This window comes from Psittacula echo, assembly GCF_963264785.1.
Source record: "Psittacula echo genome assembly, chromosome: 7".
Taxonomy (NCBI): domain Eukaryota; kingdom Metazoa; phylum Chordata; class Aves; order Psittaciformes; family Psittacidae; genus Psittacula; species Psittacula echo.
The window spans coordinates 48,431,188-48,444,163 of NC_137740.1; positions in this window are offsets into that span (position 1 = coordinate 48,431,188).

A 12,976-nucleotide genomic window follows, 5' to 3' on the forward strand; every position below is an offset into this window, starting at 1 on the left:
TGGGCACTCCAACCTCTACCTCCAGCAGGATGGTTTAGGGTACTATCCTCCCGATGTTTCTGAGGAAATGAACAAGGAGCAGCGTCCACCTCTCCATTTCTATCCTTCTACACTCTTGTGGGTCTGTGCTCTCAATCCAGCTTTCTTTTCCATAGCTCCTTTCGTCTCTGTTTCCCCAGATGCATTCGGGCTTCCAGTTGCTCATGTGCCCCTTTGCCTTCCTTTGCACCCAAGAATCATTCAATACTTCAGCACAAACCTTGGCTGGCTTTTTCCAGAGAAATCTAACTGCAGTATGTCAGAAGAAGCAGGCAGACATGAGATACTAAGTTCTGATTTAAAGACAAAGTTTACATATAGCAGTGAGGGCACTGCACCTGGAGACAGAAGGTTCTCTCAGCAGCAGAGTTATGCAAGTTCACATGAAGACTTGATGAAAATGCTTAGCAGTTTACCAGATCAAAGAAACCTAGGCCGGCTTAGGGTTCCTGGTATGAAAACAGAACTTCAGTTTCATATACTTACAACTTTCAAACCCAAAATAGTTTATGAGCTCCAGTCCACTTTCAGCTTTGGATCATTTAACTCTGAAGCTTGAATGGTCAAGTAGCAGCATATTTATGTACCTGAAACCTTCAGGCTTTGCATGTATCCAATTTTAGAGCTAATGAAATTTAAAGAAGATTCATATCCTTATTTCTTTAGTAACAGCAGCACCTTTTTAGAAGCAGTCTGTCTGACAGACACTCAGTGGGAGTTATTTTCAGAGATGTAAACGCAGACCATTGTTATCACTGTTCCTGGAAAACAACTAGTCCTTTGTTACTGACAGCCTGGAAACCAAGTAATGACACAAAGAACACAGAGATGCTCAATGGCTCTTCTGGAGGTATTACACTTGTGATTCAGCTCTTAAATCTGGGGTAGCAGTTTTCTTGTGAGATCAAAGAGATCCAATATATGTAATAAACGACTGACTTTTTCTTAAAACATTTATCAATTTAATAAACAAAAGACAGAGAAAGTGGCACGAAATCAATACATTCATTTTAGAAATAATAACGAACAACGATCTGAGGAAGAATAATAGGAGGAAACAGAGAAGACAAAGCACACTAGACTAATTTTAGACAGAAAGAAGACAATAACATTCTTCTAAACTAGCAGGGGAGCTACACTGAGGGTTACCTGCGTAGCTAGAGGTTATAAATAGTATAGAACAATAGAGAACAAGAAATATCAGAACTTTTCAAGCCAAGGGGGAGGAAATAAATGAAACTTTACAGTCCCATAAAGTTTTTTTGCAGTAACTAATACCCATGTGAGTGGGGCACTACTTTTTTTACTCATCATCATGTTTATGTGTGCCTTTCACTGTGTGACAGAATTAGAAAGACCAGAGCTGAAGAAAAACTTCACCTAAATATCAGGCCTGTCAGTACAAAGCACAGGTTAAAATAAGAGAACTTGTAATTGAGCATTTCTAGTGAGACTGACAAGGTAAAGATGCTGAAGAACTTAGTGAAGACAGTTTCCAAAAATGACTGTTAAATAGAGGGAAATCTCAAATACAACAATATTTGAAGGGGGCAGGGAGGGGAACTTTCACTTTAATCCCAAACAAAATAAGAAGAAAGTCATTATTTTCCATGACTCTGGTTGCCTTGATCATGTTAGAAATGATTGATGAACTCCACGACCAGCTTGTCTTTGAGAAGAACCAGTCTCGAGTTTAATAAGCTGTTGACCATTTAGGAACAGAGTTCATTTCATAGGGATTACTTTTTCTCTTCTTGAAAATATTTTACCAGATAATGAAAATATTCCTCTGACTCCCCCCTCCACCCTACTCCATTCTCATTTACCTTAATGGAGCACCAAGGTACAACAGTTGCAGGCATTTACTATTACCCTGCAATGCACAAGGAAAAATTATAAACAATGGAACATGGGAAAGAATTGATGCAGGAGGGGCAATCAAAATAAGGACCACACTGTAATACTTGTTCAGACTTAAGAATTCTTACTCATTCCTCCTCAGACAACCCCACCTCCCAACAACTTAAATGACTTGCCCAAGTCAGCACCTGGATATTTCACTGAAATCCCATATGTAGCTTATGGAAATCTATTTATAGTAGTTACTCTAATCATGCAGTTTTCAGATCTGTCATGGATATTTCATTACACTCTCTGCTTTCCAAAATGAGTCATTCTTGCTTCAGAGTAATTTTTGAAGACAGCAATACAATATGAGGAGATAATGCAATATTTTCCTCCCTCAACGATTTTCTTATTCCATTTTAGAGGGCATTGTAAACATGGATAATGACATTTCTACTGTTCTTGGGTCAGCAGCTGCTTTTAATTGGAATAGCTGCAGTTCAGTTACCAGTTTTAATGAGTTCTTTTTCACTGAAATTAGTGGAATGTTATAAATATACATTCAATTAAGATTTGGCCCAATTGCATCAATAAGACAATGCCTGTAGCAAGAAATTATTTAAAACAGTTGGAGAAACAACAATTCATTTAAATTTAAAGTAGCTTTAAGGATAGTATACATAGGACAAGCAGTGAAAAATAATCACGTATGTGAACACAGTAATTTAAAGGGGTAAGCAGAGCTCTTGATAACTAGCAACTCTTAAAAATGCTTGTGAATCAGTAGGCAGTTGTCTTCTCAAAACCTCTCTTTTCCCACAGAGCAGTGGAGGACAGGACATGTACCTTTTAGACCAGCATGGCATAAATCTAAGAGTTTGGTAAACATCAATTTTAAATATTTTAATAAAGCAAGGCAGATATATTGTGGTAATTGACCTCATATTAAACATAAGGGAAGAGAGGACATGAAGGGAGCAGACACCAGTCTGCTCTCTGGTCTTCTGTTTCCAGTGAGTGTGGCACCCTCAGGAAGTGCTTTGGGTGGGAGAATCTGATTTACCTGCCACTACAACAGCTCCTTCACAAGGTCCCCAGAAGACATAAGGGCCTCTTTCAGATCTAGACTAAGTACTGCAAAATTAACATCCCTGCCTGGGCTCTGATGAATAGAATAAGGAGAAATGAGTCTCTAGCAAGATCCTCTTTTGAGTGCAACGGCATTTTCCCCAACTTCATATTCCTAAGTGAAAAATTCTGTGTTTGAACTTACTGCCTAGCTTTCTTTTAAGGTTAGTGAAGAGAAATAGACATTTCAAAGTTGTTTACTCTGCTTTAAATGGAAAGATGTTTAAAATAGAGTAAGCAAATGACAGCCCGGACGAACCTATTTCTCTGCTCTAAGTGGAGTGCTAGAAGCTGCTGAATATCAGCACCTATACTTCTAAAATGGGCAAGATAAATCCTACCTCTTTGTTTTTCACTGGAGGTACCTGTTCAATAGCAAAGGGCATGGCCTGACTTTAAGTTCTGTCACTATCACAACTGGCATTCATTTATGTGCCCAAAAGAAAGGCAGCCTCCCAGCTGTTCAGGATGCATTCAGGAGAAGTCATAAATCGGTCCCCACTGTGACCACCCAGACAGCACAGACCTGCAGGATGCTCAGCACCAGTCACTGACAGACCATAGTTTGCAAGTTGATTAAAGAGTGTTCACAGCTATTTTTAAATCCTAGAAAACAGGCCTAACAAGGAAAGACAATTAAACTATTCTATATTTGGAAAGATAGTCGCTGACAATGAATTTGGCTTCCCTTGCCTTTGCCCTTTTCTGACCCCAGTGATTCAACATTTATCCTGATCTTCAGCCTAAAAGACCAGGACCAGATACACATTTGATTTCCATGGCTGATCTATTTAAATATACTGACAAATTCTTGTCTTAGTTCCCCTTTGCTTCTCCTCCCTTTGCTCTCCTCCAGGCAAGAAATAAAAATACCTCTATGACCTGAAAGGTCTATTCAATCTCATCATACAAAGTCTGGTCAGAAACAACATTTTGTCTGAGTAAAGATTTTGTAATATGATCCTTTCTGCTGTGCTACTGCATTAACTTTCACACTCATTTAATATAAATAATATGAGAAAACCATAGAGTTTTGGGGGATTTTTTTACTATATACTTGACTTGGAAAAAATATTGAGAGGAAATGGCAAGCACTTTCTGCACAGATGTCTTCAAGTTAAGACCAAAAGATAAATCTGTGGCCTGGAAACAAGCTGAATTTGTATTTAGGAGAAAAGTACCTGACTAGCACAACAGTGAGATCCTGACAGAATGTCTTAGAAGGAAAGGGTTAAGACAAAAAGAAACTCCTAAAAAATTCCAGGATGGAATTTAATTGGTTTAAGCTTGAGAGCTGTAAGGTATATCTATCCAGTTGAGACTATTGAGAAGAATTTTGATAGCAAGATTGAAAACCAGAAGTTTGCAAAGCTGTGGAGACCTGTTCTCCTAATAAGACAGAATAGAGCCCTAAACTCATAGACCAGTGGTACAGTCATGAGACTCAGCTTCTCCTACCTAATTATTCTTATCAGTGCTAAGTTTGCATTGGATACAGTGGGACACCAGGTAGGGAAAATACAGCGGGAGCTGATCCACAGGGATAGGGCTGGTGTTACTCAAGACATGCTAATATTTAGCATGCTAATATTTACACTCATCTTCTAGTGATGTTAATCTGAATTTTTAGAGTGGTTCTGAGTTGGTCTCTTAGGGAAGGACAGCTACAGAAAACTGACTTACTCCTTAATTCATCTTGTCCTTAAGTAGCATCCCTCTCTGCTTTCAGCTATTCCAACCTGTTTTTTCAGGCTGAACCTGATGGTTTGGATTAATGCCTCTGAAAGGTCAAGTCAATCTTTGTCTACTTGTTCTAGCACGGTTTTTAATTCCTGTTAGTATCTCCTACCCTACAACAATAAAAAGCTTTGGATTTCTTGATCATGGAAAATCATGATCCCTTGCATGGAAATGCTATTAGTACTCCATGTCATATTGAAAAAGCCCTACAAACACTGATATTTGTGGTTTAGATGAAACAGCAAAGGAGCAGTCACTTTCTATTTGTACACAGCTGAACATCGGAGAGGTCCAAGCTTGAGTATCTTGCTGTTTCTTAGAATTGACTGTACAGTTAAATAAAAAAATCCCACCAACCTTAAAAGCAAACTGCCCATGCAGTCAAGTATTTCCCTATAGTTCATTTGACATTTCTCAAGTACACAGACCAATATCATAGAAACAACAAAAAGACAAAAACCTGCAGTTAATATAATTTACAGCAATCTATTTTCATATTGTGCTTAATGTGCTTTGATAGTTACAAGAAGATTGGTAGCAATTCCTCATCTCAGCACTCTCATCTAGAAATCTTAAATCTTACATTTCCATATTGAACGTATTGTATAGGATCAGTTACTATTTTTGTAGCACCTTCACCTCATTCTGTAAAAATCTGATTAAAAACAAATTTAAAAATACTCTACAGTAATATAGCATCATTTTCTCTAGGCCCAGATTGAAAGGAATGAGAGATTATTAGAAATGGAAGCACAGTGGGAAGAAGAGAATTCAGCTCCAAAGAATTCAGCTACAAATCAAGAAATCCAAGCTTTTCAAGAGAACCTCATTCTCAAAAGGTTGAGAAAAAGTTAAACTTAGAGTTTCATTTCAGTGTTCTGAATTTGGACAAAGAATTTGAGGCAATCTGAATGCAATGTCTGAGGATGCAAAGTTCATAGACGTGACTGTCTGCAGAAATGTATTACAAGGTCAGTTATATTTGCTTTTGCTTACAAATGGAAATGATTTCCATATGTATTTACTGGGCTCTTTAACAATGTTACAGAATAGATTTCATCAGTCAGAAGATTATTCAGTGTGGTTCAGTGTTATCATATGCTTTGCTCAGATGCATTGCAAGATGGATAGAAGTTTCTGGAAGAAATACCTGAAAACACAGTGAATTTCTTCAAAGAACCTGACTCAATCACTTCAAGCAGCCCAGGGTGGTCCTGTCCTCACTGCAGCTCTGATCTGATCACTCCTCTCCTGTGTCAGATAGTATGGTTTATTATTTCAGCTGTTATTCAGACAAAATGAACTAACTTACACACCAAGCAAGACCTGGTTAAACATCTATCTACATGCATCCACTGAACTTCATATCTTTTGATACCTACACAACATAGCAAAACACCTGCAGCACAGGAAGGATCAGGTTACTCAGGCACTTATTTGAAGAAGATATTTCTGTAGGCAGGAATTGTATACCTAAAAAAGTGCCGTCTTTCCAGGTTTTCTTTGTGTCATTTTAAAAAAGTTACAGTCTAATTGGAGTTTACACATTTGTTGGTTTTCTACAAGAGAAACATTAAAATCTTTGACCAAATCAGAACAGAGGCAGTTTATTTTGCACTTTGGCTCAAAGTTTAAAATTATAATAATGAGGGTCAAATTTTTTTCTTTGTTGCCATAGACTTCAACAGCATGAGAGAGGGGTACCAGAAAAGGATTTGTGCCACTTGCAATAAATTATGGCCAAGTGTCACTTCTTTTAAACAGGCCTTATTTTGAGTAAATAATTAAACAACCAAACAAACAAAACACCAAACAAACAAACCCCAAACCTGGCAGTTACACATTAAAGCATTCACTAAACGCATCACCTCTAACACCCTCACTGATGACATCAAGCAAACCTGAGGAAATTCTGGACAAAGATTTTTCTTTATCTGACCCCTCATAAGGCTTTGTACGTAGCTACTTCCCTCTGCTCAGATCTGACAGCCTCACAGTTATCAAGGTGTTTCGTGAAGTAGGTTCAGCTATTCATGTCAAAGCATTTTAAGAATCTGGCTTTAATTTATTGTTGGAAGAAGCAAGACTGTTGAACCTTAGGGCTTTTGCACATTGTGGGAACACATCAGGCCTTGAAATCTTTGTCCGCAGACCCCACAATAAGTATGACTCATGAAATGCTATTCTTTTCTCAGTATGCAATAAAAAAAATATTTATAGCATCATGCAAATGATTAAGAAACTGTTTTTCTTTGAAGTTTAGGCATAGCAAGGGAATAATCTGGGTAACTCATAGCATTTACATTTTCTTTGAATTGGGGCCACACTTCATATCTTGGCAATTATGTGGTTATGATGAAGGATTCCAATTCCCAAAAATATTTTTGACATTCGCAAGTTTTCTGAGGTCTAACATCTGAGTTTTTTTGGCTCAGAAGTGATTTCAGCAAAGTAATTTTAATAAAATGAATAGTGGACCAGTTTCCTTGCCTTGGGGCTCTCACTCCCATTCCTCATGCTGGGTCTTTACATACATCCTCAAAAAGGTCCTCCAGTTGCCAAAAAATACCCTGGGTAGGATTCGTCAAAAGCTTTCAGCACAAACTCATCCGTTCCCACCAAAGTTTTTGTATAAGAGCTTGGTAAAACTCTGCAGCAGTATTGTAACAAGTTGTACACTACAGGACTGTAACTGCTGTTACCGGTTGTGCTGGGTGAACTACATTGATAGATAGAACCACACGAGAAATAGCTCAGGAGTGTAGGCCCAGATGAAAGAGATAAATAAAAATATCTTCCCAAAGACAACACTTGAGGCACAAACCATCATCTTACTGAAAATGAGAGGGAATTGGTTGTTTCGCATGTAGCGGTCAGAGAAGAAACATACATACAGTTCCAAATAATGCTGCCCCTTGTAACTTGGGCTGTTATATATAACCACAAATCTGTGAGTGTGAGCGTTTAAAGCCAAGCTTAAGCCTTTTAGTTTCAAGCCTAATCTATTCAGGCTAAATTCTGTTGCTCATGCCTGCAGGCGAGTAACATTCCAGCTCTAGTAATATTTATGCAAGACTCAAATAAGACAAAACCCCCAGTATGTGCAAAAAAACCTCACCCTATGTGAACTAGAACATGGCAAAGATCTGTTCAGGAGCAGACACCAGAAAATGGATAAGACACACAACAGAATGTGAGTGAAGAAGCTTGTACACCCCCCCTAGCATTGTCTTATCTTACAGGCTCTTCTAGCCAGCATATAAAGACAGAAGCCCTCAACAGCAGTCCTACTAGGGAAACAGCACTAGTTCTATTCATGGTGCAAAACATATTCTTCTGCAGTTGTTAATTTGCAACACAACTTTAAAAAAAAAGCAGTAAAAAAGTTTAGATGAAAGATTTAAAAATATGAGTAATTGCATTTTCATGTTTCCTGCCTTCCTGGCACAGTGTGAATCTGTACAACATTCATAGAACATGACAACAGGTCATCTTTCCCCTTATAAACAGAATTTTGCTTTAAGATTTTCTATTTTCTGCATTTTCATTCAGAGCAATGATATAGGAATCAAATGCAATAAAAAGCTGTTGCTAAAACATACACTGAAACACGACCTGGGCTGAAAGAACAACTGTCGCATTTTGCACACAATGCAGAAGGGCATTTGGGTTCCTGCTGTCATCAGAAGTTGTATTTTAATCACTACAACACACAATATGCCCAAGATAAGCATGCAAGAGCTGCAAAACAGCCAGTATTTTTCCTTAGGTCATGTCAGGCAAAAAGTACCATGATTTCTTTTCTTTCCATCTGATTTCATGCCAACATATACTCAGAAAGCTGTCGTCTGGTCTTTCTGTCCCTGTGATATATTGCATCAATCTCATAGTTCCCACAAGTTCATTTTTAAAGAGCTTCTGTTCATTTATGTCTGCCTCATAAAAAATTTCTTATGTTGTTTTTCTCCCCACCCCCTTCAAGATTAATAAACATTCTGCTCAGAAAAAGCTTTAGCATCAATCAGATTTCATAACTGATTAGACAGGAGATACTCTGGCTGCATTTGCAATGAGCCTCTTTCAACTGTTTTTGCTTCTAAAATTAGCTTAGCTATTTCCTGAGAGAAGTCTCAGGATAGAAGTAGACACCCCCACAACACAGTACGTTTGTGGCGTGTCAGAAAGCACACTGAAAAGCTGATCAGACTGTCCAAGGCTGAGAAACTGCTCACTTCCCCACTGTCACCAAGGGTCACAGAAGCCCCATGCTGCAAAGCCCAACCTGGAGGTCTGTATTTGAAAGACTGTATGCCTGATGCAACAAAGGAAAGTCAGAAACGTATATTGAGGGCAGAACACCACTCAGTAACTTCACCCCCTATATAGTCAGATCTGCAGTTATTATTTATGCCAGGACTTCTCACTTGGTTTGCTGCTGAGCAGTAAACAAACCACCTTTGCCAACAGTAAGACATAAGTTTCCCAGAGATGCCCTAGGTGCAATACTGCAGCTGGCTGAAAGGCAAAGGTAGCAATTCATAAAATGTTTCCCATTCTCATACATAAAAAGATACTTGAACCAATTTTTCATGAGTTGTTGAATTCATCCAATCTACTCAGTTCTGTGAAATTCAGTAGAATAAATTTTTGGAGTAAAGGACAATAGTTCTGATAGCCACGTTGTAAGTAAAGTATGTCAGAATCTGTGCAAGCTCTATTTATAAGGGTTTACATCCTTCTGACAGTAGGAAAAAGACTGGAACTCAATAAAAATAGGTTACAGTTACTTTGCAAGACACACACCTCCCTTTGCTCAGGTTTACTCTCCCACCAGCCAGCTCGTATTATGAAATAACAGACACATTTGCTTCAGGTCATGGTGTACTGAGTCTCATGAAAGAGATTTAACAGGAGACATTTCCTTTTAAAATGAAGAACTGCAAAACCACGGTCTATTAGGGACAGCTCTGAAAGAGCAGGCTGAGGATGGGTATTTCTGAGTTAGAAGCAGTTCGTAACAACTCATTAGAAGAACAGACACACTGGCTACTTTTGAAGTTCTGCTCTAGCACTGCTTAAAAACAAAACAAAACAAAGTCATAAAGTTGTACCAGAATGGGAAATGTGCCCAACACAAGCATATGGTTTCCTGTATCTAAATGCACTGTATACATAGAAAAGACTCTCAGTGACTGAACAAAGCCAGCATAAAAAACCCCCAACAAACAAACAAAAAACAAACACCAAAAAAAACCAGGCACAGCCTAGGTTTCTATGGAACTAATACTATAAATCCTGAGCACCCCTTTGAAGTAGGATAACTTGGCAATACTGCAAGTAGCACTTTTAGGTTTTTAAACAACATTTGGGATGACAGAAAGAGGTACAAGGAGATCCCCTTGTTCTTTTGTTTGTTTCTTCTTTCTGACATTTTTACCATAAATCAAAAGGTTTAAGTTCTAAAATTTTGAGTTTGATTTTTTTTTTTTTTAAGATGAAAACTAAGAATAGAAAAAGAGAAGGGAGAGTATCTGCAGCCTTCATTGTCTTTATGCACCTGGAGTTTAACTGATGCCAACTAACATTGCTATGCAAGTGCATAACAGTCAAAACTGGTTTGAAAAAAAACCCCAAAACCAAAACAAAACACAGACACACCTACAGATACATGTAGGAATATGCAATACACATTCATATCAGAACTGCTTCTGCTCTGTCTGAACTTGTTGATGCAAAATGGTGGAGGAAGGAACAAAAAACAACCACAAATGCTAAAACATTTTGCTTTCAGGGACTTCATTAATTTTTTTCCCATGGTTACTTAAATATATGGGAACTAGTGCTGCTGCAAGCTGATTCCGCGTCATGGATTGCAGAGGCCATAAGCTACCTAGTGCCATCAGATTCTTACACTCTGTTATCAATTTTTTTTTGCTTTATACCATATCTTTCCTATCATATCTGTTACACCATAACTGTAGCTTTTCAGAGGCTCCCCTGTGCTATCAGCTAGAGTCTGAGGATTCCTTTCGAATGTACCTATTCAAACTAAACTGTAAAAGAAAAATATTCCTTCCAGAATACTCTCTTCAGAAAAAGGCTGATACTATCAAATCAAAGTGTTTTATAGATTCAGGACTCATAAAACTGCTTTGCTGAAATGAAATCAGAGATTATTGTAACAGTTTTTTTGTTGATGCATTAAGTTTTAAGTGTCCTCCATTTCAGCAACAACATCCATACTTCAGGCTATTGTGGCTAAACTTTGTTTCCTATTAGTCGACAGCTCCAGAGCACATGTTAGTGTGAAGTCCATGAACAGCATTTGAAACTTTTGTAGCTCTCTGTCTCCACAGCCAAACTTTACAAAGGGAATGTTATTTTGCACAGGAAACTACCAAAATACCCTGTGTACTGCGCATACCAATACAAATTGGATATTACACTTAAAATTTTACTAGAAGACATTATTCTGTTTAAAAGAGTTGAAACAGTGAAAGTTCTTCGTGTCTTTTGGACATATAAAGGCACAAAACCAGAAAGGACATTGAGAAACGTAATGTAGTGACTGACAATGTCACTGACATTTTTCTGCGACAGTGGATATCTTTCCCTTGCTAAGACACTATATTCTTTTTTTTTTGAGGGGGAAGGTTGGGGATTAGTGTGGTGAAGTATCTTTTATAAGTGATAACATATAAAAATCATATCATTATTCATGTAGGATTTTAAATCAAATAAAAAGTTCTTGAGGAAAAAAAATTCAAAATGCTGAGACACTGGTATTGATAATTTTAGGCCAACTTTCTCTTATATATGTGAAAACACTAACATGATTACTTCAGAATATAAAACACAATACACCTGCTCACGGAGGCCATATATAAACCTTCAAATAATAATGACAATAATGATAATGATAGTAGTAGCAATAATAATAAATATTACAGAGAAAATGGCGTTGAAAACCCAAACTAAACCAGAAAGTCAATAGCTGCAAGTCTTGAGCCAAAATGGGATGCTGCTACAATTATTTTTTTCAGTCCTGTTCACAATTTAGACAGTGTTTTAACCATATACATGACTGCTCTCTTTAACAATTAGTAAGTGCCAAGGACTTAAAGATACAAACTAAATGAATCATAAGAGAATTGACACAACTAAATATAAATGCAGACATCCTTACTTAATGAATTTCCAAAACATAATATATTTGAGTTAATATTGACTTCTGGGAGCTTGTGATTAAGCTAATGAACACATTCAGTCAGTTAAGACAAGACTCAAGACTTCTCTACACCAGAACTATTCTTAGTGACACAGTTATTATGATTTGCTTGAATTGTATTAAAAAGCTAATTTTTTGTTGCATGCTGAAAGCCAAATCATGTTAAACTTTATAAATTATAATTGGATTATAAACACTGTTCAGCCTCATCTAGCATACTCAGACCTTCTGCTAAAGGAAACAGCACAGAACAAACAAATCCAACATGCTACAGCAGTGCTCTACTGCAACTGGGAATGAAAATATCAAGCCAAGAAGCCAGCGGAGACCAAGAAGTAATTGAGCATAGTCCCTGCATTATGCACACCCATTCATTTGTTGACATGCTGTGCACATTGATTCTCTTCACTGCTGTTAGTACAAAGATATAGTTCCAAAAGTAGTGTTTCATATAAAATACATGTTGCTGTAAAGGCATTGGAAGTGGCTGAGGGCAAAGATTTTCACAGAAGCACTTGGCATCCAACTCTGTTAAAGAATCTGGGAATTTAAATATATATCTTTCAGTCAGATGGTCTGTGAACTCCAGTAAAGTGTTGTTTACTACAACACTGTCAGAGAACTTAGTATCCATAACAGCCAGGAAGACAGAGACTCCTACAACTGGCCTATAGCAAACACTCAATATAAATCCTCCCGCTCCTTCCTCTGTCAGCACAGGACACTAAACTCAGGAGAATATGAGGGTGACATTATGTGTAGAGAATCCAGTGCACACCTGATGAACACATTACATGTTCCTACAACTTTCCTTTCCAAGAAAGAACAGGATTCACACTTTTAAAGAAGCGCAGAGGAAAAGAGCAGTAATAGTGCTTGCCTGCCCCATAATATAACTCATGGTTAAGGCATTCTATACGGAAGAAAGCAGAAATCCTCTCCTTTTCCCACAGTGATGCCCCTGGGTGTAACATAACAGCAGGACCAGATGTACCT